At 46.5% G+C, this 21,090-nt stretch overlaps 1 long non-coding RNA gene and 1 pseudogene across 2 annotated transcripts in view; one reads left to right on the top strand and one right to left on the bottom strand.

Annotated features, from left to right (window-relative positions):
- The window catches only part of LOC308636207, a 770,476-nt gene extending 758,644 nt beyond the window's left edge, over window positions 1–11,832 (bottom strand). The window contains exon 1 of the long non-coding RNA XR_014019372.1: window positions 11,749–11,832. This is a non-coding gene — a long non-coding RNA (uncharacterized lncRNA). The remainder of the gene's footprint in view (window positions 1–11,748) is intronic.
- A 7,256-nt stretch (window positions 11,833–19,088) lies between these two features.
- Window positions 19,089–21,090, top strand: part of LOC308636198 (pleckstrin homology domain-containing family M member 1-like) — a 37,243-nt pseudogene continuing 35,241 nt past the window's right edge. Inside the window, exon 1 of the transcript XR_014024349.1 lies at window positions 19,089–19,182. The product of XR_014024349.1 is annotated as a pleckstrin homology domain-containing family M member 1-like (transcript). The remainder of the gene's footprint in view (window positions 19,183–21,090) is intronic.

Here is a 21,090-nt window from a genome sequence, read left to right as displayed (position 1 = left end):
CCTATGGCTATTGGAACGTACCATATATCTCTTCCAACGGTCCCTGTATTTGTTTTTCCAACCATGAAGGAAACTTCAACTTTGCTTCCAACGTATCAAGAAGGAATAATTCCAACACAAGAAACTTCAACTCAGCCACAGGTCCTAACTGAGAATCAAGTTCATTTTTCAACAGTACCCAGCTTTACATTTAAACCTGTGGAAGTGGAACTCCCCATAACTCCAGAGCCCAATGTGGTGGTTGAAAATCCTCTACAGCCCCACCATGTAGAAATCCCCATAACTCCAGAGCCCAATGTGGTGGTTGAACATCCTCTACAGCCCCACCACGTGGAAATCCCCATAACTCCAGAGCCCAATGTGGTGGTTGAACAACCTACAGCTCCTCCAAAGCCCCACTATGTGGAAATCACCATAACTCCAGAACCCAATGTGGGGGTTGAAAATCCTACAGCTTTTCCTCTAAAGCCCCACGACGTGGAACTCACCATAACTCCAGAGCCCAATGTGGGGGTTGAACAACCTACGACTTTTCCTCCAAAGCTCCAGGACATGGAACTCACCATAACTCCAGAGCCCAGTGTGGGGGTTGAACAACCTACAGCTTTTCCTCCAAAGCTCCACGACGTGGAACTCACCATAACTCCAGAGCCCAGTGTGGAAATCACTATAACTCCAGAGCCCAATGTAGGGGTTGAACATCCTACAGCTCCTCCAAAGCCCCAGGATGTGGAAATCACCATAACTCCAGAGCCCAATGTGGGGGTTGAAAATCCTACAGCTTTTCCTCCAAAGCCCCACTACGTGGAACTCCCCATAACTCCAGAGCCCAATGTGGGGGTTGAACATCCTACAGCTCCTCCAAAGCCCCACGACGTGGAAATCACCATAACTCCAGAGCCCAATTTGGTGGTTGAACATCCTACAGCTTTTCCTCCAAAGCCCCACTATGTGGAACTCACCATAACTCCAAAGCCTAATGTGGGCGTTGTACATCCTACAGCTTTTCCTCCAAAGCCCCACGACGTGGAAATCACCATAACTCCAGAGCCCAATGTCAAGGTTGAACATCCTACAGCTTTTCCTCCAAAGCCCCACGACGTGGAAATCACCATAACTCCAGAGCCCAATGTGGGAGTTGAACATTCTACAGCTTTTCCTCTAAAGCCCCATGAGGTAACACTTCTATGTCCTCACCAGGGGACTACAAATCCTCCTCCAAACCCCCCGGAGATAACATTTCCACATCGAGTTCTGGAAACTACAAATCTTCCTCCAGAGCCCCCTGATGTGGCTGTGGATACGGAGGCGGAGAGAGGCGCGGGAGCCCAAGGCTGAGACACACTGGAGGGAACGAGCTAGTGTCCCGTCATCATCCCGAAATAGCTAGCGAGAAGAGGAAGATGGCGGCGGGAAAGGAGTAAGCCTCTCCATGCTCCGCGCCCCTTGTAAGGGTCCGGCGAAGCGTCGGAGAAGGAGAGACCACACGAGACTAGCTCCATGCAATGGCAAGGGGGATTTATTAGGGATCCGTTCCAGCGCGCTGGGGCTCCGTGCTCACTCAAGAAGGGAGAGCCAAGTGGCTCCAATCACTCTAGTTGCATGCAGATGCCTCTCCTGGTCAATTAGTCAGGTATGAAAACAAGCCATTCACTCCTGGGCCCAGAGTTAACAGCCGCCAAAGCCTCAATAAATTACTTTAGGAATGATGCCTGTTTTCAGTGGGGTCTACCTCATCTTTCTGGTTTTGTCAAAGATAACTATTCCAAGACAAACCTTCCTTTACCTATGGCCAACGGGAGGCTGAGAGGGCACATTAGCGAGTCTGGGGCAGGGGTGAGATAATAAGATGAACACAGTAGATACAGATTTAGCAAGCAAAACAGGTTGGTTTTGTGTGTGTGTGTGTGTGTGTGTGTGTGTGTGTGTGTTTTAAGAGAGAGAGAATTTCAATATTTATTTTTTAGTTTTTTGGAGAACACAACATTTGTCGGTATGTGGTGCTGAGGATCCAACCCGGGCCCCACGCATGCCAGGCGAGCGCGCTACCGCTTGAGCCACATTCCCAGCCCCCCCCCCCCGCCTTTTTGTATTCAGACGCGATTTCATGATTAATATTTACAAGGAGAGGATCTATCCACATTTGCTGCTGCTTATAATACTTTTTCCATTCAAATTCCTTGGTCTTGATGCACCTAGTTTAGCAGGTAACACCCCCTCCTTATAATGTAATGATAATATTTTCCACTGAAAAATAAGAGCCGAGATTATTGGAAATCCTAGAAGATGTTCCATGTCTTTGTCTATAGGAGGCTTCTGTCATTTCACCCCAACTCTCAAATTCCCTGTTGATGAGCGGTCCACTTGTGGTAGCCCACCATGCACCAGGTCCAGAGATCTGAGAAACCTGAATGACAGACTTCTATGAAACTCCACAGCCAACAGGAGGGCTCTGCTTCTCTTTCTTCAAAGCCACCTTTCCAGCACATGTCCAGAGTTTCTCCAAGCTTATATCTTTCCTAAATGACGTTCTTCATCATGAATTTCCCTTCCGACTTCTCCACTGTGTTAGCCAGCATCTCCTGCAGGGCCTGCACTGAGAGGGACTGCTCCAGCACAAAGATGCTGATGGACAGGTCCGGGGCACATTCTATTCTTGGAATTGGAAGTGGACTCTAAGAAACAAAGTCTGTTGCCAAATCCTTCTGCTGCCAAACATAGTTTCTGTTGTTCTTTGTGGATGGTTGCGGTACACTGCAGAACCACTTCATCCTCCCCATCCAACATTCTGAAGTTGTTTTCTGTCACGTCCTATTAGAAATAAGCTCAGTAAGCCAAGAATCTTCATCCCCTGAGCATGGTGGCTGCAGCCCCTCAGGTGACAGATCATTCTGATGCTGTGCTGTCAGGGGCCTCCTGCCACGTGGGACTTCGGAGCTCTGTGAGAGCTTCAGCCTTGAGAGGACTCCTGTTTTTTTTTTTTAAATTATTAGTTGTTCAAAACATTACATAGGAGAGGACTCCTCTTATCTGCAAGAATGGTCCAATTCTCCACTGCTGTGGAGGAAATGGCTCAGAGAAAGACCTTCCTCAAAAGGTCTCTGATTGGCCTGTTGGGTCACAGTTCAGGGAAGAGGAGACTCTGACTGGCTAGCCATTGTCTTGCACATATCCTGGGGTGGGGGACTTAAACCTAGCAGAATCACAGTGAGTGAAGGAGGCTCATCCCTAAAGTAAAATAAGAGTGGTACCAAAAGATTGGTCCTTGTTCCCAATGCCACTCCAGTAATGAGGACACAGTTTTAAGAAAAAAGGGAAAAAAACAGAGGGGACTCTTGTCCCAGAGGCTACATTCCAGGTATGTCTGATGGGTGTGTGTGTATGTGTGTGTGTGTGTGTGTGAGAGAGAGAGAGAAAGAGAGAGAGAGAGAGAGAGAGAGAGAGAGAGAGAGAGAATTCACTTGTTAATTTGGGAGATTTCTTAGATCTTCTTGAGCCATCCCCCAAGTCTGAATTACTTTATTCTTATGATTGGAGGTGTGCTCAAAGACAGATAACTGGGCCTAGGATAGAGAAAAAGAGTAATCCTGTTTCCCCTGAGATCAGGGAAGGGAAAACTAGGGAAGGGGAGAGAAAAAAACACATGCCTATTTTAAAAATAAGTCTGTGTGTGGCTGTGGTAGTACACACCCGTAATCCCAACAGCTCAGGAAGCTGAGGCAGGAGGATCATGTATTTGAAGTCAGCCTCAGCAACTTAACAAGGCCCTAAGCAACTTAACAAGACCCTATCTCCAAAAAAAAAAAAAAAAAAAAGAAAAGAAAAGAAAAAAAAAAGAGGAGGAGGAAGAGGAAGAGGATGGCTGGGGATGTGGCTCAGTGGTTGATGCCCTGAGTTTAATCCCTGGTACCAAAAAATAAAAAATAATAATAATAAGTCAATGTGGCAGAGCAGCAAGGGCTATATCAAAGCATGAAGTGTTACGAGAGGCTCTATTACCAAAAGACAAGGGAATGAGATGAATAATGGAGGATCAAAGACTGAAGCTAGATTGAACTAACCTTTAAAGCATAAACTCAACAGTTCTTCACAAGTTCATAGATACTATGCATCTGGAAACCTCTCAAATTCTTTTCTCTGGTTCGATAGTATTTTGCAGGCACCTTTATTATTGTTCCAGTCACAGGGTAACATTTTTTTTTCCCCATCTGGAGTCTACCTGGTGCACTCATGGTCCATTGTGAAATGTTTTGTGGAAATGTGCAATATTTATGTGCATTTGTGCATTGCCCTCTCCTGCCACTTCCTCCATCCTCCCCCATCTTAACTCCAGGCCTTTATATAGCTTCACCTTGTATAGAGCAAGATGAGAAGAGGTAGTCAAGCATGGAAACTTTTCAGATATCAGGAGCCTGGAAAATAGGGGACCAGGAAACAGAGACTCCTGAAAAACAGACAAGAGATTATTTTGAGGAATTCCACACAGTTATCCTTTCAACAGCTGAACAAAAATGCAAGGGAATAACTGAGGGACATGAAGTGCTTGATTTAGGGGCAGGACATGCTTCTTCTAAACCACCAATATCTGTCTGTGATGATTATGACCAGAAACAGCTATCCTTTTGCCAAGGTAGGTAAGTTTCCCTAGAAAACACCTTACCTTCTTTCTTGTTTAAAATGAGTTTGACACAAAAGAATAGTTTGTACGCGTGTACTTGTCATCTTCCTGCTCAATATCAACTGTATTGAATGAACACTGTGACCCATCTAGCCTGAAACTGAGGGGAGGAGAATTACTGAGCAGGCAGCCCACTAACAAGGTGGGGGACCACCCCCAACAGCTGGTTTTATAAATGGAAACAGGAACTGGGCCCTCTAGATTTGTGGAGATATGAGGGCCACCTTCCTTGCCTAGAGGCCAAGGGAGCATAAGACCTCCAACCAAAGTCAGTGCAGCTTCTTTCCAAGAATTGGCCTGTCCCTGGTCACCCTTGTGCTACTCTCTTAGGACGTGCAAGTACCTCTCCTGACCCTAATAATTCACAGTCCAAGCTCAGGCCCTAGGCTCCCATTGATGGAAGTTTGCAAGTGTGAAGTGCCCAAAGAACTGTCCCTGGCTCCAGGGTGCAGTCGCTGCTCTTGATATTTTTCTTCTAAGTTCATTTGAAAGAGCGATGTCACTTCTACAAGGAAAGAAAACAAACAACTACAAGGCTGGAAGAGGAAAAGCGAACCCCTGGGCTTCAGGTCTTCAGGATTGTGTTGAACACATGAGACTGCCCAGAGAAACCTCAAGGTGATCACGTGGTATTAGGTGCCTTCAAAATAGGTGTGTATTCCCGGCTCTTAAAAGCCAGGAGGAAGGCTCCAATTTGAGCCCAGGCTCTACCCACTTGCCGCGTCCGGCTAATGGCCCCAGTCCGGCGAGAGGCGGCGGGATTAAAAAAGACACAGGAGTCCGAGGTTCTTCATCCAGGGGGAATCTCCTCTTTATTAGCTCAGCACATACTTATATATATTCTTTTGCAAAGGGCAGGGAAAGTTACTAGTAGGCGGGAGAAAAGGGGGGAGGAAAAACAAAGGAGCCTTCAACCAGGAACCTTATCGGACCCAAGCAGGTCAGGACTTTCCCACATGGCCATTATCGGCTGAATGATATGAAAACAGACACCACAAATCCTCCAAGGCCTTGTGAGCTCCTTCAAGGCCCTGTGAGCTGGCCTCCTTGACGTGCACAAAAATCAGGGCTGGATCCAAGCCCTGGGGGCCGGGGGGAGTCCGTGCCAGCAGTTCCCCCCCTTTTGTTTGTTGCACGTCAAAGGGAATCAAGTAGCCCCTGTCTTAGGTCGTTCACTGTCCTTACAGTGCTTACCCGTCTCTGGGGAGGCCCCATTCCCCTGTCTTGGGTTGCAGTGCAAGCGTGAAAGTTGCCCGTCTCTGGGTACTACAAGATCAGCTCGTTGTTGCCAAGGTGTTTAATGGTATCTACTCAGCCAGTCATTATTAGGTCTCTAATTGGTTCCGGTTCAACAAGGCATAAAGTCAGAGGAGAGGAATAATAAAATAAAGAAGAAGAGGGGTGAAAGGAGGAAGGCATGAAGCAGGGATTATTGTAGAAAAAATCATCTTCGAATCGGTCGGAGACAAACTTCAGCAAAATCATCCTTGGTTTTCCCTGTATTTGGCCATGAATCTTGGGCGAGGTGGCATAGGTTAAAAGTAATGTTCGGCCACCATCCTGGTGAGGGATAATGTCCGGTACCCTGGGCCAAAACTGCAATCTTTCCCGTTTCCACATTTTGTATAGTCCATTTCAAATTCCTAATAATATGGGGACTTGTCTGAAAATTTGTACCTATTGGGAGGCCGAGGCCCCCATGGACTAACTCACCCAGAAGGAGCATCACCAACAGAGTCCATCTCATGGTGTGGAAGATCGGTGGCAACGGCAGGGTCAGGCATCTGGGGGTCTTCATCTGGAGCCTCATGTGTGTCATTCACCGGCCTTATGCAGCGTTCCGGGACCCAAATGGGCTTTTCTGCTCCTGGAGGGAAAATACATACGGCTCCTCTCACTCTCGCTAAGAGTGGAGCCAAAGGCTGCCACCTTCCGGTGGATAAATCTTTCCACCGTACTTGAGCATTTTGTACAGTTGGAGGAGAGAAATGGCGCTGTGCGGCCGTACGTCCCCTCGCATCCGTGAGCAAAAAATTCAAAGTGAACAAGGTTATGGATAATAGCGCTTGTGGTCCCTGGCAGCATCTATATATCTTCCCCTCTTTTGTTTTTTGTAAATAGGTTTTTAAATGTTGATGGGCCCGTTCTACAATTGCTTGTCCCTGGGGGTTATATGGGATTCCAGTTCTATGTTTAATCTCCCACTGGGCACAGAAGCGTTGAACTGTTTGGCTTGTATATGCGGGTCCATTGTCTGTTTTGAGACATCGTGGAGTGCCCATGCAAGAGAAAGCCTTTAAGAGATGTCCAATTACATCTTTAGCCTTCTCTCCAGTATGTAAGGTAGCAAAAATATAGCCAGAATATGTGTCAATAGAAACATGCACAAAAGACAGCTTTCCAAAACTTGGGAAGTGGGTAACATCAGTTTGCCAGACATCATTGGGGTGTAAGCCTCTAGGGTTAACACCTAAACTGGGAGAATGAATAAATGGAGCACATACTGGGCATAGGGAAACAATTTGTAAAGCCTGATCACGCGAGCATCCTGTGCGGAAGCATAAGGATTGCGCATTTAGATGGAATTTAGCATGAAGTTGTGAGGCCTCATCATACCCGGTTATGGTGTATATTAGGCCCATATTATGAGTGGCGGCATCTGCTTTAGTATTACCCTCTGCCAGAGGCCCAGGAAGCTCCGAATGTCCTCGGATATGTCCAATGAATAAAGGATCTTGTCTAGCCCAAACAAGGAGTTGAACTGTTTGTAATTGTTCCATGATGGTAGATTGTCTGCCAATATAAGGGGCTGTTTCAATAACTAAGGCTAAATTGGCAACATAAAGACTATCAGTGTACACATTAAGTGGAATAGAATTGAATAGTTTAAGGGCCATAATTAAAGCCTCAACTTCTGATCTTTGGGCAGACAGTTTAGGAACAGGGTGTTGAATTACTTGAGATCCATCAAAAACAACAGCAAACCCCCCTTTTGCTCCATCTGTATAAACAGTTTGAGCTCCTGGGATAGGCTCCCCTTTAATAATTTTTGGGAAAATAATAGGACATTTTTTAAGACCTTCTAGAAGTTTATGTCGGGGAAAGTGATTATCAATTTTACCTTTGAAATTACAAAGAAAAAGACACCAAAGATCATGTTCTTGTTGCAATTTTAAAATCATATCCTGGGTATAGGGTTGGATGAGAATATCGAAAGTCTTTCCAAACAATGCATCACCCAAATATTTGGCTTTCCAAATTAGATTTATTACTAGTTCATAAAAGGGAGTTATTACCCGAGAGTTAGAAGCGGGTAAATGGACCCAATAGATAGGGCCTGCTTGCCAAAACACTCCAGTAGGAGTTATTTTAGATGGCAAAACTACAAATGACAGGGGTATAGAGTAGTCTATCTGGGTAACCTGCATGTCTTGTAGGGCCTTCTCTATCAGCCTTAATGATTGTAGAGCCTCAGGTGTGGGTTTCCTGGCTGAGGTAGGGGAAGGGTCTCCTTGGAGGAGATCATACAGAGGCTTAAGTTCCCCTGTGGGAATATGGAAAGATGGACGTAGCCACTGTATTTCTCCTAAAAAGGTTTGCCATTGGTGTAAAGTCTTAAGGTGATGTATCTGGAACTGAGGCTTTTGGGGATAGATTCCAATATGATTTATAATATACCCCAAATAGTTAAAAGGGTGTTGGAATTGAACCTTTTCAGGGGCTATAATCAATCCTGCCCCCTGTAGGAGGGACTGGAGGACCTCATAAGCCTGAAGGAGGGAGTCTTTCTGTGGCCCTGCTAATAAAATATCATCCATATAATGAATAAGATACAGCTGAGAAAATTGGCGCCGAAAGGGTTGTAAAACTTTGGCTACAAAATATTGGCACATTGTGGGACTATTGGACATCCCTTGGGGTAGGACAGTCCACTCAAATCGTTGGTAAGGCTCCCTAAAATTTATGGATGGTAGGGAAAAGGCAAAGCATTTTTGGTCTTCTGGATGTAGGGGAATGGAGAAAAAACAATCCTTTAAGTCTATAACAATAAGGTGCCAATCCTTAGGGATTGCAGTCGGGCATGGCAGCCCTGGTTGCAGGGGTCCCATGGGCTGCATGGTTTTATTAATCGCCCGTAAATCCTGTAGGAGTCTCCATTTTCTCGATCCCTTTTTTATGACAAAAATAGGCGTATTCCAAGGAGAAGTAGAGGGTGTCACATGTCCCAGGTTAAGTTGTTCCTGAACTAGTAAAGAAGCGGCCTGTAACTTTTCTTTTGTCAGGGGCCACTGTTCTACCCACACTGGATCGTTTGATAGCCATGTGATGGCTAGTGGGGGTGGCCGCTCTTCAGCGGCCCCTAAGAAAAATTTCCCAATCCTCGTTGGTCCTTTCCTTTTCTAATAACCTGGCCCATTGGGTCTATGGGGGAAGTTCTGCCCTCATGTTCCTTTCCTAAGCCTTTTCCAGGCAACCATCCCATATCCAGCATTACATTATTAACAAAATGATTATTTTCTTTTAAGGTCTGGGTAGTAAGGATAGCCCCCATTTGTTGGAGTAGATCTCTCCCCCAGAGGTTTGTGGGAAGCCCGGCCACCACATAAGGTTGGAAGAAGCCGCTGTGACCTTCATTATCTTCCCACTTTAAGAAGGATGCACTCTTTTGTGGTCTGGTTTGACCTATGCCCTGTAGGACAGCAGAGGGACTTTGAAGGGGCCAGGCACGAGGCCACTGTCTATCGGAGATGACAGAAACATCCGCCCCCGAGTCCAATATTCCCTCAAAGGTTTTATCCTGTATTTTTAATGTAAACTTAGGACGTGAATCCAAATGAGCCACCCAGTAGGTTTGGGGGGTCCCGGTGGAGCCAAATGCGCCCCTTTCTCGGGATCTGAGAAGATTAGGTCCAGGGACAGAGACCAAGGGCAGAAGCACCAGTTGGCTTATGCGCTCTCCCGGGCGGATGACAACAAGCCCCTGTGTTGCCTCTACTATCATCTTTATTTCTCCTTGGTAATCAGAATCAACAACTCCGGTAAGGACTCTCAATCCCCGCTGAGCAGCACTACTTCGCCCTAGTACTAATGCCACTGTCCCTTCAGGAAGGGGCCCAAATACTCCAGTGGGTAAAATTTGGGGTCCCATTTGTGGGGTTAGTACTGCTCGGGAGGTGGAACTGAGGTCCAATCCTGCACTTCCTGGGGTTCCCCGGGGGAGTTGGCTGATAGAAAGGGGTTGGTTAGTGGGAGGCGGCGGAGACGCCTGGCCTCTGAGGCTTGACTCTGTCTCGGCATTGCCCCGTACACTTTGGTTTCGGGGGCCCGGGGCGGGCCTTTGTTCCCGTTTCCCGGCAATATGAAGTGACCTTCATTGTCAAATTTGGATTTACAGTCTTTGCTCCAATGATTACCCTTACGGCAGCGGGGACAAAGTCCCGGTCTTCCTCTGCCAGGGTTCCCATAAAGTCCCGGGCAATTCTTTCTTATATGACCTTCTTTGCCACATTTGAAGTACCCCCTCGGGTTAGCTTCTTGATTGTTAAATTTTTGAAAACCAGTCTTAAGGGCCGCGGCCAAAACTTGACCAGTGATATGGGGCCCATCTATATCCTTGCATGCTCTAATCATATCATCAATACTTTTAGCTCGTGAGGACTTTATGGCATTTTGGCAGTAAGTATTAGTGTTTTCATAAGCCAATTGCTTAATCAAAAGCATGGCCTGTTCCAAGTTTGGGAATATTTTTCCCGCTGCCTGTATTAGGCGAGCTGTAAAGTCTGAATATGGCTCGGAAGGTCCTTGAGAGATTTTTGAAATTTTAGCCTCTGTTGTGGAGACGGGTAAGGCCTTCCAGGCATGCACGGCAGCTGCGGCAATCTGAGCGTAAACGCCTGGATCAAAATGTATCTGTTGGTCAATGGTGGCATATTGCCCAGTCCCCGTCAACATTTCTGCATTCCTCTGTGGATGGCCTGCATTCTGATTAATTTGGGCCAACTCACGACATCTCTCATGATATTCACTTTTCCATAGCAAAAAATCTCCCCCTGATAAGACAGCCCTACAGAGTTGTTGCCAATCACCAGGAGCCAACTGATTAGCTGAGAAAGACTCAAAGAGGGTTAATGTAAAGGGAGCATGAGGCCCATAATTTATAATTGCCTCCTTAAGTTGTTTGATATCTTTAAAGGCTAAAGGGACGTGGACCCGGGCTGGTTGTTCATCAGCATCAGTATTCTCTATCACAGGAAAAGTTTGAGCTATCTTAGGGCTCCAATGGACCCCGGCTCGCCTAATTAGGGGGTCTCTGCTTCCGTCCCAATAAGGATTATAGAGAGGAGGAGGGACAGGTGGGGGTGCACTAGGCGCTTTTGAAATAATTCTTTTTAAATGACCCTCCATCTCTTGAATCTCCTTTTCTAATTCTTCCTCCTCTTCAGAGAGGCAACTAGCATCCTCAATGTCCTTGTCTAAATTAACGTGAAGGCGTCTCTTATTTCTCCCAGTAGGGACTTCAGGAGAGCCTTCCTCTTTTAGGGAAGCCTCCATCTGTTCTTCCTGAACTTGATTAAGGGCTTGTTCACATTCTGCAAGTTGTTCCTTAATTTTTACTTTGTCTGTTAGTAAGGCATCTTTAATCAATCTCCACAAAGAGAAAGTGGCAATAGGGACACTCCTTGGTCTTTTATCCCTCAATAATTTCTGAAGATCATGTCTGATTTGATCCCAATCATTATTAAGAAATCCCCCTGTCAGAAACCAAGGACATGCCTGGGCAATAACTTCAACGAATTCTGTTGCAGTTTTTGTCTTTATTCCTGTTCCTTGTGTGTTCAATAGCTCTCTGAGTTCGTTGGCCAGACGAACCTTAGCTGTTGAGTTACCCATGGTGCGCACCTCTTTTCCCCTTCTCTTATGGAAGGTCACCTTCTCTTATGGAAGGTTTTTCTCCCCTTCTCTTATGGAAGGTTTTTCTCCCCTTCTCTTATGGAAGGTTTTTCTCCCCTTCTCTTATGGAAGGTTTTTCCCCTTCTCTTATGGAAGGTGAGTCCCGTCCGCTTATTTACCTCTGCTTTCCGGTCTCGGTGGGAACCTCCACTTGCCGCGTCCAGCTAATGGCCCGAGTCCGGCGAGAGGCGGCGGGATTAAAAAAGACACAGGAGTCCGAGGTTCTTCATCCAGGGGGAATCTCCTCTTTATTAGCTCAGCACATACTTATATATATTCTTTTGCAAAGGGCAGGGAAAGTTACTAGTAGGCGGGAGAAAAGGGGGGAGGAAAAACAAAGGAGCCTTCAACCAGGAACCTTATCGGACCCAAGCAGGTCAGGACTTTCCCACATGGCCATTATCGGCTGAATGATATGAAAACAGACACCACAAATCCTCCAAGGCCTTGTGAGCTCCTTCAAGGCCCTGTGAGCTGGCCTCCTTGACGTGCACAAAAATCAGGGCTGGATCCAAGCCCTGGGGGCCGAGGGGAGTCCGTGCCAGCACCCACTGGGTTGGACTGATGCCTTCGGGGGGCAAAGTTAGAGTAGGTATTAAGAGAGGGTATTATTGGTACTACTCAAGTGGACTGTCGTCGGCTTTGTGAGGCTAAGTCACTACTCCAAAGTCGCTCAGTTTATGCCGACCGAGCGGAGTCAGAGACCCAGAAGCCTGGATCTACCAGCGCGGGTCCAACTCAGGCCAGTGTACAAAGATCTAGAGCCACTCACCTGCGGATGGGGCTCTGCACCCTCAGGCTTTTAAGAACTCTGCCTCTCATCCTCCAAGCCTCACTACTGGCTCCTCGGGCTGGAGGCGGGGCCGGAGAGCAGAATCAACGTAATGGCATCAGGCACTGGGGCGCCGCTTCCTGTTGTCAGTGGCCAGGAGGCCGCAGCGTCGGTTGGTGAGTTAGGGGTCAGGGGTTGAAGAGGGCAGCGCGGGGGCGTTGGGGCCATAACGCCAACGGACAGTTGGTCCTCCCGCCCTCGCGGTGATCCCAGAGATCTTGGTTGCCTCGAGACAGTCCGGCTTCCGAGCCCTCTGCCCTCCCAGCCTGCACCGGGCTCCCACCGTAGCCTTGGGCCCGCGCTGCCACCGTTGGCCTGTTCCGTCCATTTTCTCCTACCCGTGACCCAACCTCAGCTCTTGCTCCCATCTTCTTACCACCGGTCTTGCATAAATGCAGCCTCACTCGTGACCTCTCTTTAACCTAGTTGCAACTCCGATCTGGATATATCCCTTACCTCCTCTTTATCTAATCCTCACCCCACAACCCCCCTGGCAATCCTAAAACTCCGCACAAACTTCCCCTAAATCCACCATTCATGTTTCCCCTTTTCTGGCTCAGCTCTCTCATCCCCAGCTCCCAGTGTCTACCCAGCCCCCTAAGGTCTGTTTATCCCAAACGTCTACCTCTCCCCTCCTCTCATTGAAGACCTACCACTAAAATAGATGCCCTGTTGAGCTCACCCGCTTCGTGTTAACTCCTCTTTCAGCCTTCTCCCAAATTTTATGTGTAGCTTCTTCACAGACTTTGCCCTTAACTTCCTAGCTCATTATATATTTCTCTTCCCTCCTCTACCATCGCGAGGAAACCCCATTCCTAAGTCTTTATCTGTCCCCATCTCTAGTTGCCTCAGTTCCTCTCACCCTCTTCCTTTTTATTAACAGAGATCCTCCATGTCCTTTCACCTTTTGTCCCCGTAGCAACTCTTCACATCAACTCTGCCCATTCTTCCCTTGACAGCTCCCATTCAGCCTGAAATTGTAGTGCATAGCTCCCTGCCAACCCCACCAGCTACCCCTGAACAGTCAAGTCTAGGTGCTTGCTCAGAGGTGAGCAGCTTGATAGACCAAGCAGCTTGTTTGGTTAATGAGTGCAGGGGGGTAGAGTTCCCCTACTCTTGGGTCAGAGATTTTTTCCTGGTGTCTGGTCCTTTTTTTATTATTATTATTTATTTTTTAGTGGTACACAATACCTTTATTTTGTTTATTTATTTTTATGTGGTGCTGAGGATCGAACCCAGGGCCTTGCACATGCTAGGTGCGCGCTCTACCACTGAGCCACAACCCCAGCCCTGGTGTCTGGTCCTTATACCTGTCCCCAGGGATTGTTTTTTCACCGTTCATATTATATTACTTGTGTTGACTATTGGAATGGTAGGTGTCATTGAAATTCCTGCAAGGTAAGAGATGGTCCCTCACCCAGCTCACTCATCCTGGGGCAGTTGAAGTCCTTGCTTCCTTTTGACTGGTATTCTGGCTCTGGAGAACCTCAGGGAATGCCAGTGGGGTTGGCTCTAATTACAGAGCCATGGCCATGTGTCTTGTCCTGGCACTTGTGGAGGATCCTGTCCCAGTGCTCCTTGCCAGAGCTGATGGCAGATCAGTTCCAGCACTAAACACAGGGATCACATGGTGTCAGAGGCATGTTACATGTGAACAGTAGAGGTGGTGGGTCCTGAGGAAGCTGAAGCCTAGGTGGGTGCAGAAGCTGTTGAATTGCTTCCTCTTTTCTGTGCTGGGTCATTGAATTTTAGCTATTTGGGTTTCATGAACACAGGAAGTCACATTATCTCACAGTAACTGAGGCAGAGGGTTGTTTCTGAGGCACCTGGGGCTCATGCTCAGTGGTTATAGTTTCCTGGGGACTTTTTGATGTACATTTCCTCTGAATTCTGATGACCTGGTTTCAGAAGGGTTGGCCATTTGATGGCAATTTGTTTATTTATTTATTTATTTTTTTGGTGCTGAGATCTAATCCAGGGCCTTGCACATGCTTACACTGAGCTACACCCCAAGCCCTGGCAGGATTTATAGGGCCCCCAAGAGGACCCATTGTCTTTGCTTGTCACTATGGTCTTTTCTTTTGAAAACTGAATGCACTGCTACCTTCAATATCCTGCCATTAAGATGTGACTTACATGAATGGCTTTTACCCTTATTGACAGCTTTGTTTAATGGCGGGAGTTCCACAGTACCCCTACCACTTCAGAATGGTGTACCTCAGGTTTCCACAGTCTTAAAAATGAACCTACCTACACTATGCCCTGTTTTAATTTTATTCACCAAGTCATTCAACAAGCATTTTCCAAGTATACTGTGTGGCTAAGCACAGTTCTAGGTATAGAAATGCAATGTGAATGACTCAGGCAAAGTTACTGCTTTTTTTCATTCAGAGTTTGTTCCTTGCCAGGCATGGCGGTACACACCAGTGACTTGGGAGGCTGAGGCAGGAGTATTGCAAGTATGAGGCCAGCCTAGGCAACTTGGTGAGACTGTGTCATAAAAATCAAAAGGTCTGGGGATGCACCTCAGTGGTAAAGTGCTCTTGGATTCAAGCTCCAGTAAACAAACAACAAAACCAGAATTTACACTTTGTTAGAATTCTACAGCACATGGGACAAGAATATGGGGAAATAGTTGTTATTGGATGGAAAGAAGGAGGGAGGAAAGAAAGATATTCAGTGTTTACCATTTTCATAATTCTGCCTTTGCCCACTAATCCTTGGTCCGGGAATCACAAGCTAGAAATTTCTCACCTTCCAGTGTATTTTTTTTTCTTTTTCTTTCTTTCTTTCTTCTTTTTTTTTTTTTTTTAATGGAAATTGAACCTTGGGGCACTTAACCACTGAGTCACACTCCCAGCCCTTTTTATTGTTAGTTTGAGACAGGGTCTCACCTAGTTGCTTAGGGCCTCACCAAATTGCTGAGGCTGGCCTCAAATTTGTGATCCTCCTGCCTCAGCCTGGGATTACAGTGGTGTACCACCACACACTGCCTTATCCTCCAGCAAATTTCATTTGAAATTATTGTTCTGAAGGATTTATCCTCTCCTCCCACCCCACCCCATCCAGGAAGGACACTGGTCCAGAAATCCACCTTGCTTCATATAGAAGGAGATGCTGTTTACTCATTCAGCACTCACATGTCTGAAAGATCAGCTGCCTTTCCGAATCAGAAGATAACTTTGTCATTCTTTTCCCAGTGAAATAACATGACTCATCAGTTAGTACAGCAGTTAGATGGCATAAACACCAGTCTGTTGTTCTGAAGAACCAGGGTAAGATTCAGACAGTAGACAGAAGGCTGTTAGGAGAGGCTGAGAATTCTCTGAAGAGAATAGGTTGCTGTTTACTGATGGGTTGAATGTTTTGAGAGTGGTAACGTCAGCTTATCCATTTCTTCATTTAATGTAAGTCTTGTCTAAGCTGTTCTTCTCTTTTTATTTCTTCCTTGATCTCTGGAGGAAATGAAATTGGACATACTGTATATAGAAGGACAAGCAGTATAATGAAGAAAAACAACTAGGACGGTTCTTTCCTGGTGTTGAAACATTTAGAAAAGACATCTGTGAAACTCAGGTACCCTGAGAAGGACTTGGGCTTAGCTGTTTGGGACTATGAATCTGATCACCAGGATTGTGTCTTGTTGCTTACAGGCCTAATTCAGTAAAGCAGAGCTTCTGACCACAGCTCTGAAGAGTCTGGAAATAGTAGTTTCCTTATAAACTTTCAAGCCAAAGACCTAGGATAGTTTGATCTGATGAAAAGACAAGGAGACCAGAGAATTCTGTCCCTTAGCTGAGCCCTGTTTCTATTTAACTTCTATTTTCTCCTCTGTAAAATAGGGATGATCATCTTTATGGAATTACTCTAAGAATTAAATGAGGTTGGAAAATGAGATCAGAGAAACTTGCTTTGTTTGCTCTGGAAAGCAGCAGAAGGTTGGATTAATGTCTGCTTAGGGGTGAAGATAGACTTATTGTGATTTGGGGTTTCCTAAATGGTGGGAGTCACCTTTCCCCTGCCATTCTTTCCCTAGTAGTGTTGCCCATCTTTCCCCTTCAATGAAGCCATGGTTCTTTCCAGTTTGTTTTTTGGTGTCAATAAGGGATATTCTGAGGACAGGAAATGACACCAGCTGGTCTAGTGGCAGATTTAGGGTCTGAGCCACCAAATGGATAATGGAACAGTGACCCAGCAGTAAAGAGATCCAAAGCCTCCATTAGTTTCCACCAGAAAGTTCTTACGTCATCGATGGTCGTCATTGATGGTCACGTTCCTGCCTCCTTGAAGTACTGTGGAAGAGCTGTGAATAAGTAGGCTGCTTGGGCTTCCTACAAAGAAAGGTAGAGGTATCCTGAATTGTGGCCTGAGCCTCAAAGTCTTGGTTCTGTTTTGTAAATTGTGAAATGGCTGTTCTGAATTCCTCTTAGCTGTTAGTAATTTTGTGGCTTTCTAACCCTTAATTTTAGGCAAGTTATTTGTCTCTTATCAAGTTATTTGTCTCCCTTCCCCCCATCTCTCTCTTTTTTCCTGAACCCAGGAGCACTCTACCAGTGAACTATGTTCTAACCCTTTTAATTTTGAGACAGGTTCTCCCCAAGTTGCTGAGGCTGGTCTTAAACTTGGGATCCTTCTGCCTCAGCTTCCCAAGTTCCTGGGATTGCTGGTGTATCGCCCAGCTGACCTCTCTTAGCTTCAGTTTATTTTGTTTGTTTTAGCAGACTGGTGCTTGGCCAGAGCACTTAATTATTGATAGCTTCTCCTAATGAGTGCTGTGTTACTCTCAGCTAATTAGTTAATGAGGTATTAATGGATCCAAGCTACTATACAGATTATTGAAGTCTATGCCCTTAGGGTCCTTATAACTGGTTGAGGAAAGGGAAACTTTGAAGCTTAAGGGCTCGTCTATAAGGCTTGAGGGAGTGGTTTAGGCCACTGAAATTGTGGATTAGGTTTGCAACCTAGGTTCTTGAGCCAGGGGCCGGATTTTATCTGTTGGATGGATCAGGCATGTTGCCAGGCATGACTGACTACAGTATGTATCCCTTTTCCTCTTCCTCTGATGCCCAGTGTGTAGAGCAGGTCTCAGGAAGCTCTGAGAATCCACTGGTACATGGAGCAGCAGAATGTGGCAAAGGGTGAGGTGATCAACCAGGAGCTGTAGCCAGGGCCAAGGGCTCTTCCAGGCAGTCTGCCAGGGCCACCATCCACACACACCTGCCTCCCTCTGTGGCCTGGCTTAGAAGGTCTGCTCCAGGCCCTAATTCTCTGTGCCGTGTTTATTCTTGGCCCACCGCAGAGGCCAGAGATTGAAGCAGCAGTTTCATTGAAGGCCACCCTGCTTTCTCCTTCTCAGACCTCAAGCTCTTCCACTCTCCTGTAATCCTTGCTTCCAGGCTGGCCCCAGCCTGGGCCCCCAGGTGAAGTGTCTTTCTCCCAGCCCACCTTGGAGTCCTGGCTCTAAGGATGGCACTCACTCAGGAATTCCCTTGAGCTGGGGTTGGCATTACCCTGGGGGCTGTGGAGCCAGGCCACTGTGAGCCATGGCACCTATGATAGTTGCTTGACCTTATCAGCTTCCATGTCCTTATCTGTCAGGTGGAGATAATAAAATGGGACTGCTGTGACTATGAGGAGCTTAAATGAGGCAGTCTATGTCACATTCCTTGGTTCTGTTAACTTCTTCGGGTCATAATTACTTGAGAGCAGAGACACCCATATATATATATTTTAATTCCCCTGAAGCTCAGCAGAGTAGTCACTGGAGATTTGTTTAGATGTGAGGGCCCTCCCAACCTAAGCTGCTGGGGGCCAGGCCTTCCAACAGCACCTTCACGCTTGCTCAGGTGCAAGGAGAGAGCCAGCTGCCCTGAGGGAGTTAATGTTGTACTGACTTCCAACTATTTTGGGCAGTGGCATTCTTTGCTTATAGATTTGGGTGGCCACACCATTAGATTATAGATGCTATTTATACCAGTAAGAATTTTACACGTTCTTATTCTCCACTGGAGAAGTCTGATACTACGCCCTCTGTGCCTTGTTGGTTAGAGGTAAATTGTAAACAGACTCCTGTTGGTCTATTTAGACACATCCCTGGCCCCCCACCCCAGGAGAAGCAGAAGTGTGGGAAGAGAGCTCTCTCTATTTTGGTGCTGCTCCCCTTAGGTTTTCCACTGCTGACCTGGTAGACCCTGGAGGGGACAAGAATTGGGAAGCTGCTACAGGATTCCCGGCTTTCAGTGTTAATTGTGAGCTCTGTGTCCTGATCCCCTTGGTTCTTGGCACCTTCAGCTGAAGCCTCCCCTTTGTGTCCTAGATCAGCGTTTGGTTCCTTATCCCTGCCCCCATCCCACAGGCACTGGCTTTGGGGGCAGCTTTTGGTGTGAAGAACCCTTAACCACCCACTCGTGGCACGCGGGGCTCCTCCCTTCCCAAGTATTGAGCCTCTGACTTGTTTCCCTTCCGTTTCCTTCCTTAAAATCCACTTTCAGTTTTTACTTCAGTGTTGCTCAGAGGCCTCTCAGTGGCTGTTTGGGTGAGCTGGGCCTACCACCTGCTGCCTGCCGGGAGGGGACTCTGGCTGCAGGGGTGAGTTGGGAGCCTGCTCACCTGGCCGCCATCTCTCCCTGCAGGTGTCATGTGAGTCTCCTCAGGAGCTGCTGCCTGAGTGGAAATGCTCTCAGTGGTGGAGAATGGACTGGACCCCTGGGCTGCCATCCCGGTAGGTGGGCAAGGGTGGGGAGGGCTGCAGAGACTGCCATTTTATCGGCTTTTCTAATTGAAATGAATGGGCAGTGCCTAGAAAGAGGCCTCAGGTTGAGAAAAGGTGATAGTAGAGGCAGACCCTGAGGTTATCCTGCCTCTTCTGGATTTTCTTATGGGCCATAAAATGGGGATTTATTTTTAAAACACTGGGAGAGCTGAGGGTAAAGCTCAGTGGCTGAGTTTGCCTAGCATGTATGAGGCCCTGGATTTGATCCCCAGCACTCCAAAAATAAAAATAAAAACAGGGAGTTAAGTTATCTGAAGACAAAGGATTTCCAATCAGCCCTTCAGCCCTCTGCCATGAGGCCTGAGGCCATGACCAGGTCAGTTTGGTCAAGATGCTGATTTGGTGAGAAACAGACTCAAGGCACTGGTTTGTTGTTTCAAGAATGGAAGCAAATGGGAAGCTTACCTATGTCTGAACATGAACATCTTCTAAGATTTTTCAAACATAGTTGCTTGTCACCAATTCATCAGAGACCCCTCAGATCCCCTTTCTTGGAGAGTCCTTTGCCCTGTGCCGGTCCCAGAGCTGTCTTGGGCCTGTAGACTGGCTCTGTCACTTCCCTTGGAGACACAGAAGGTCGGAGAGCTTTTGGACTGGTCTCTCAGCAGAATCCTGAGGTGGCTTCTTGGGAGAAGCCAGTATTGCCCTTTCTTCTCTGCTCTTTCTCCCAGTTCAGAGAACTTTTTCTTGAAAAGAACTTCTACCCTCAGAGATATATCTTCCCCTCCTGGCCACTGGTTCAGCTTCACCTGGTTTTTTGTTGTTTATTTTGGTACCCAGGATTGAACCCAGGGGCATTTACCACTGAGCCATATCCCCAGCCCTTTTTATTTTATTTTATTTTGTTTTATTTTATTTTTGGTACTAGAGATTGAATCCAGAGGCACTTAATCACTGTGCCACAACCCAAGCCCTTTGTTATATTTAGAGACAAGGTCTCACTGAATAGCTTAGGGCCTCACTAAGTTGCTGAGGCTTAAATTTGTAATCCTCCGTCCTCAGCCTCCTGAGTCTGGGATTGTAAATGTGTGGCATGGCACCCAGCTCCCAGCCAGTCTTTGTATAGAGGCTCTTCCCCTTCCACATCCCCACCCCACCCCACCCCATCCCTAATGGTCTTCCATCACACCCAGGGCCCTCTCTGGAGCAGAGCAGGGGCCAGCTCAGCCTTCTAGCATGGCTGACTCCTTGAGGTTATAGGTTTCTTGAGGGTATATGCCTACTCTGTCCTTGCATACCTTACCTTAATACCTTGTGGACACTCAAAAGTGTTTTTAGTTTTTATATAATCTACTAATATCTTGCATTTATTTTTTGAGATGGTATTTCACTATCTTGCACATTTTCTAATATTTTCATTTAAGAAACATTTATTGAATTCTTGTGTGTGCCAGGCACAGTGTCACATGTTGAGGACACAAGGATGAATACAAAACTAGTCCTGCCCTCAAGGGACGATGCTCCAATACTTTTTGATCAGGAGAAATTATTTCCATTTAACACATGTAGGAATTGAAGCTCAGAGGTTAAGTGAAATGTTTGAGGTGATCCAGGTGGTTACTGATGAGCTGGAATTAAATGTGGGTCTTTGGTTCCCAAACCTAGAATCTTTCTTAATGTAGCTTGATTAAACATATGAAATAATTAATGGAGACGTTATAGCATTATTTACCCAATACAATGTTTTACTATTGCATCTATCCATTAGCAAAGTGAATAGTGAGAGATGTGTGACCTAATAGGATCATTAAATTCACGACAAGGTTAACATTAGCTTGTTGATTCTCTGCAGAATGCTAGTTGTGTAACCTATCTGGGAAGCCTCACCCCATCCATTGCTCTCATAGCTGTATCCAT

The sequence above is a fragment of the Spermophilus citellus genome (assembly GCF_964194105.1).
Source record: "Spermophilus citellus genome assembly, chromosome: 17".
Lineage (NCBI taxonomy): Eukaryota > Metazoa > Chordata > Mammalia > Rodentia > Sciuridae > Spermophilus > Spermophilus citellus.
This window is presented reverse-complemented; position numbering and strand designations above follow the sequence as displayed.